This window comes from Penaeus japonicus, unplaced genomic scaffold (assembly GCF_977035675.1).
Source record: "Penaeus japonicus unplaced genomic scaffold, GWHDUDI00000001_assembly GWHDUDI00000013, whole genome shotgun sequence".
NCBI lineage: Eukaryota > Metazoa > Arthropoda > Malacostraca > Decapoda > Penaeidae > Penaeus > Penaeus japonicus.
Window position 1 is genome coordinate 9,247,710 of NW_028234415.1, and position 7,500 is coordinate 9,255,209.

Consider the following 7,500-nt stretch of genomic DNA (forward strand, 5'->3'; position numbering starts at 1 on the left):
GGTGTGTTGTAGTAGCTATACGTGTAAATGATGTCTATTATATCACCAGAAAATCATTTATTCAACTGAATATGTAGGATAAGAAATAATTAGAATTAGATAACTCACAGGTATTTTAAGACATTTGGAAGTGAATGTTTAATAATAATAAATAGTGGAGATAAAATAAGACAGAACGAACCTAAATTAAATAAATAAATATTTGGAGGTCTTTGAGCACCAATCAGAATATGGAAAAGGTGTGAATGAGGTTAGCAGGCCCAAAAAATCTGGCAAAAGAAGCGTTGATGTGGCAGAATGAAGATGAATGTTTGGGAGAAAAACAAGAGAAGGAACAAATAGATAGATCCACGCATATCAGTTGGGGGGGGGGGGGGGGAATGAGAGTAATAATTTTTTTCTTATTTAGATGGTGAGTTGAGAAGTTTTGTTAGATAGAGATTAGATAGTTTATTGTAGTGTGATGTTATATTTAATTATTTCATACTGTCACTATCACAATAAATCACACAAAAACACCTCTCATATATAAATAAATCACACACACATACAACTTGTGGTTGGTGTATTATTTTTTTTTAATTTATCGATAGTTATATTTCTTATATATTGTATTTACATAGATTTTTGATTTATTTATATATATATAATATTAGTGAGATTTATATATATTTATAGATATATGTAGATGAATATAATTCTTTTATTGTATATATATAGCTAAGTTATATATATATAATATTATATATTATATATATTATATATTACATGAAATATAGATATAAAAGATGTTATATAATATAGAATTTATTAGAGAGTGATTTATTTTGTGTGTGTGGTGTGTGTTGTGTATACACACACTCACAACACACTGGACTCACACTCACACACACACAGACACACACACACACACACACACACACACACCACAACACACACACACACAACACACACACCACACACACAACCTCACACTTAGATAAATATATATATATTTATTTATATAATAGATATATTACAAGAGTTATATATATAATTATATATATATATATATATACATATATATATATACATATTGGATATATTTGATATGTAAAGATATATATATATATCTATATATATATATATATATGATTCATATATATATGTATATTTATTATAATATATATATATATATTATATATATTATATAATATACTTATATCATAAATATATATAGATAAATAAATATATATATATAATATAGATATATATATATTTATAATATTATGTATAACATATATATGTATATTAATATAATATATAAATATATAATATATAGATATGTATATATAATATAAATATATATATATATATATTGAATAATATATATTAATATAATATGTTTAATATTTTTTTCGTTACCTATTAATAATGCACAATATAAGGATATGTGGGTGATAACATATGTATGTATATAAGTATATATGTATATACATAATTCACCATGCATTCATATGTGAATTAACGTTAATAGTGCAACGAAAAAAAACTCAAACCATAGCCAGACATTTTTCTGTCGTCCCTTCTAAGACCCCCTTTTTCTTCTTTCTTTAAATCAAATTTTTCGATTCAAGTCAAACATAATGTAATATTGAATAATTTCCTTATCAACATTCTTTCCACGTTTGTAATCAATCATCTTTGTTGAATAGAAATTTCCATCAATCTAATCCACCTATGCCTATTTTTTTGGTTTTTTTTTTTCTTTTCATGCTATCAGCCCCCTGTCTATCCTGTCTATCTCTCTTTTCTAATCTAGGCAGAGTAAAGTAAATAAGCTCGTAAGAAAAAAGGGCGAAAATCCGATTGAAAGAAGCCAATAACGATGTCTTTACTTTTTAAAGAGAAGATATTGCAAAATAATAACTATTGCAACTTTAATATGTGTTTGCGAAGCATTGCAATTTGATTTTAACTTTCATCAACGTTGTACATGTTATTATGTTTTGCGATGATAATATATTAAAATGAGGAGATAAAAAAAATAAAATAATTACTCTATTACATCGTTAAATCGTCGTTATCAGAATTATCAATATTACCACATCAAATTATCATTAGACATCATTAGCTATTATGAATGAAGATTTTTGGGGGGTGATCCTTTACCATTACCTTTGTATGATGGGTTTCATTATCGTTATCATCATTTGCCGTATTATCATTATTATTGTTATCATTAGTATTATTATCATCATCATTATTTATCATCCTTATCACTCTTAACCTTATTGTTACTATTAGTATCATAATCACTGTTAATATCATTTCTATAACTCTAATCATTACTAGCATTATCATTTTCCTTTCATCCTCATCTTCAACATCAATATCACCACCACCACCATAGTCATCATCATCTTTATCATCCTTATCAATATCACCACCACCACCATATCTATCATCTTCATCATCTTTATCACCCTTATAAATCCCCCCCCATTTCCCCTTCACCCCCCTCCCCCCTCTTCCTAACGGCCTCTTCTACCTCCCACCCTTATCAATATCATCACCACCATAGCATAGTCATCATCATCATCATCATCCTTATCACCCTTATCAACCCCCCCCCCCACTTCCCCCTTCACCACCATAGCCATCATCATCATCATCATCATCATCCTTATCACCCTTATCAATCCCCCCCCCCCACTTCCCCCTTCACCACCATAGCCATCATCATCATCATCATCATCATCCTTATCACCCTTATCAATCCCCCCCCCCCCACTTCCCCCTTCACCACCATAGCCATCATCATCATCATCATCATCATCCTTATCACCCTTATCAATCCATTCCCACCATAGCCCCCCCCCCCTCCCCCCCCCCCCACTTCCCCCTTCACCACCATAGCCATCATCATCATCATCATCATCATCCTTATCACCCTTATCAATCCCCCCCCCCCCACTTCCCCCTTCACTTCACTCCCCTCCCCCCTCTTCCCCCTTCACCCCCCTCTTCCTAACGTCCTCTTCTACCTCCCAGCTGTGGAAACGACAACCTCCGTGAGCCAGAACCGCTTTGTACAAGAAGATGAAGACTCGAACCGAGGGGGCGGGTCGGAGAACCAACAGCGCCAGAACGCCATCAACTACGGTTCTTACCTGGGTTAGTGTCTTGTCTTTTTTCGTTTGTGTTGTTTGTCTTGTTGTCTTTATCGTGTTTATGTGCGTTTTTTATGTTTTGTTTTTTTCTATGGGTTAGTGTCTTGTCTTTTTTTCGTTTGTGTTGTTTCTCTTGTTGTCTTTATCGTGTTTATATGCGTTTTTTATGTTTTGTTTTTTTCTATGGGTTAGTGTCTTGTCTTTTTTCGTTTGTGTTGTTTACTTTGTTGTCTTTATCGTGTTTATATGTTTTTTGTGTTCTTTTTTTATGTTTTTGTGTGTGTCTTTGTTTGTCAGCTTGGGTTATGGGGAATTGTTTCTCTTGTCTTCATCGTGTGTATGTATGTTTTTTTTTGTTTTTTTTTTAAGCTTTTGTGTGTCTTTGTTTGTCAGCTTAGGTTATTGGGAATTGTTTCTCTTGTCTTCAGCGTGTATGTTTTTTTTTTTTTTTTTTTTAAGCTTTTGTGTTTCTTTGTTTGTCAGCTTGGGTTATAGGGAAGGTTAGTTACTGAGTTGGTTGTGATGAGAATTTATGTGTGGGTTGTCTATGGTTGGTAGGACTTTTAGGACTTTTGTGGTGATTTTGGTTCAGCATCTGGATACAGAATCAAAAGGATTCTTCGCCAGTACGAATGTCATTAAAGATGGTTCTACCAACAGTAGGAAATTAATTCATAAAATTGTGGTAGACTTATGTATCCTTCACCAGTGTGAGATGTTTGTGTTGGTGAAAGTGTGTACTCAGTTTTTGACATTGTTATTGTTATTATCATTTTCATGGTAAAAACAAGAATAATAGTAATAACGTTGATGATGATTCATGGTTATTCTCAATGTTATATGATCAGTTTCAACTATGGTTCACTGTCTTGATGGTATTGATAAAGATAATCATTATTTATATTATTATCATCATACTTTTTTATTGATATTGTCATTATTATCATTACCATTTTTGTATTATAACAATAATGCTAATAGTCATTGTTATTATAATTGTTGCAATTATTGTTGTCATTGTTATTATTATTATTATTATCATTATTATTATTATTATTATCCTTTATCTTTATGCATAGTCGTAGTTGTAGAATTGTGATTATTACTGTTATGATTAGTATTATTATCGTTGTTATCATTATCTTTATTATTATTATCATTGTCATTCTTCTTATTCTTATTCTTCTTTTTATTATAATTATTATTATTATCATTATTACCATCATCATTTTTACTATCATTATTGCTATTATTATTCAAACTGCTATCAACATTAAGTTTATTATCATTATTATTATGATTACTATTGTTATCAATGTTATTGTTATCATTATCATTATTATTATTATTATTATTATTATTATTATCATTATTCTTATTACTGTCATTATCATTATCATAATCATTATCATTATTATCATTATTATTACTATTTTATTATTATTATTATTATTATTATTACTATTATTATCATTATCAATATTATCATTATTATTATTATTATTGTTATTATTATTTTTGTTATTATCATGATTATCATTATTTTTATCATAATCATTATTATTATTATTAATATCATTATTATTATTATTATTATTATTATTATTATTATTATTATTATTATTATTATCATTATAATTATTATTATCATCATCATTATTATTATCATTATTGTTATCATAATCATTGATATTATTATCATCATCATTATTATCATTAGCATTATTGTTATAGTAATAACAGTAATTTTGATGATACAATAATAACAACAACAATAATGATGATTATGATACCAATGATGATGATAGTATTCACAACAATAGTGATATCATTACCATCACGATGAGGAGGATGATAATGATAATCCTAAGAGTGATAAAGATAATAACGATAATGATAACAATAATGTTTAAGATAATGATAACAATAATGTTTAAGATAATGATAACAATAGGGACAAAAAGGATAATGATAATGACGATTATAATGATAATGATGATGATTAGAACAATGAATCAGATCATGATAATTATGATATCAATATTGAAAATAATTAAAAAGAAAATAATTATGATATTTATAAAATAAACAGTAGGAGTAGTAGCTGTTTAGTTTAATGGGGATGATGAGAAAAAAAAAGAAAAAGAAAATGATAATGACAATAATAGTGATTGTTAAAATAGTATTACAACTATGAAATAGTCACAGTAATGATAATGATAGTGATGATAATGATAATGATAATATCAGTAATTATAGGCGTAATTATAGTAACTATAAAAAAAATCAATTATAATACTACTGCTACATAATGATTATGATGATAGTAACGTATATGATGTATATGATGATAATGATAATAATAATAACAATGATAGTAGCAATAATAATGATAATAGTAATGATAATGATCATACTAATTTTGCTGATAATAATGAGGATAAGAATAATCATGTTAATTAAGGTGATGACAATGATGATGATGATAATGATAATGGTAATAATGATAAAGATGAGAATAATGTTGATGATGATAAGGCTAATGCTGATAATGTTACTGATAATAATAACAATAATGAAAATAATAATCATGGTTATGATGGTAATCATAAAGATTATGATAAAGATGATAATAATAACAACACTGATAATAATTTTGATGATGCTAGTAACAAAAAAAAACATGAAAATAGTAATGATGATGATGATAATAATAATAATAATAATGATAATAATAATGATAACAACGATAATGACAATAAGAAATGAAAATATTAATAATAGTAATGATAATGATAATGATAATAATGATGATAATAATAAGAATAAAAAATAGTAATAATAATAACATTAATGACATTGATAATGATAAGAATGATGATTATATGGTGGTGATGAGGAAAATGATCATTATTGTTATAACATCATCATTATTATCATTATCATTACTACTATTATTATTTCTATTATCATTATTGCTATCAATATTATCATATTTTTTCATTATCATTAATGATAAGAATGAAGATAGCAAAAGTGAGTGTAATAATGATAAAATCATCAGTAATGATAATAATTATAATGAAGATGATAATGATGATAATGATTACCGATGATAAAGATAATAATTATGAATCATTACCATGATTCATAGTTATAATGATGATGATGATTAAGATGATGATGATGATGATGATGATGATAATGATACTTATAATGATAATAATGACAATAATAATTATCATAATTATTTGTCATCCTTTTTATCAGTAGTGTTATCATTATTAATCCTTTACGTTATTATTGCCGTATCTTTTTCATTATTAGCATTATTGCAACCACATCCTCTTCATCCCCATTCTCATTATAATAGAATTAGAATTATCGTTATTGATATTATCATTTTCATTGTCATCATCATCATTATTGCTATTATCACTATCATTTATTTTCTTTATCACTATTATCATCATCAGTTTTTTTATAATAATAATAATTATTATCATAATTATCATTGTTTTTATTATTATCATTATTGTTATTATCAATATTATTAATATTACTATCATCATTACTTTCATCATTATTGTCATTAATATTAAAAAGATATTGCCATCATTAATATTACAACTGTTATCATAATCATTATTCTCATTAACTCTATTATCGCCATTATCATTACTTTTATCATCACCCTCATCATAGTAATATCTTAATCCTCACCCCCCTCATTATCATTATCTTTGTTACCATAATCAGTATTATCATGGGAGACCATGTTCAAAATCATAACTAATATAATTTTCACTATTTTTAATATCTAAATCACAGATATTACCTTCATCATTATCATCATTTTCCCCTCCTTTCAAATTACAATCATCACTACTATTCATATCAATTTCCCAAAATACCTTTTGATTTTCCGTTCTCTCCTGTGCAGACGCCACCCCTTCGTCTGCCCCGCGCCCCTGGTCGTTCTCGCACCCGTGGGCGTGGCAGAGAGCGATGCCTGTGTCTCTGAGTTTGACCTTTGCCCTCTCGACGACTTGGAGTCTCGTGGTCGTCTGGTCGTAGGCAGAGAGAGGGACGGCATCACGGTCGGCTAGGGTCGGTTGCGAGAGCCGACCTTTTGGGAGTGCCAAACGCCAGACACATAGGAGGCGTGTCACTGGGTGTGTCACTGGGTGTGTCACTGGGTGTGTCACCGCGTCACAGGAGAGGCATACACTTTTTGTAAGGGGAGCCAAGCTGTCACAGAGGAGTCAGGTCGACGTGGGAAAGCCAGGTCGGTCATTGCAAGAGCCAGGTCTGTCATTACAGGAGAGCCAAGGTGCCACAGAAGAGG

At 28.6% G+C, this 7,500-nt stretch overlaps 1 long non-coding RNA gene across 1 annotated transcript in view; it reads left to right on the forward strand.

Annotated features, from left to right (window-relative positions):
• LOC147470591 (uncharacterized) overlaps positions 1-7,500 on the forward strand; it is a 15,642-nt gene that overhangs the window by 7,778 nt on the left and 364 nt on the right. The window contains exons 2-3 of the long non-coding RNA XR_015191490.1: positions 3,034-3,156; positions 7,096-7,500. The exon at positions 7,096-7,500 is cut by the window's right edge and continues 364 nt beyond it. This is a non-coding gene — a long non-coding RNA (uncharacterized LOC147470591). The remainder of the gene's footprint in view (positions 1-3,033; positions 3,157-7,095) is intronic.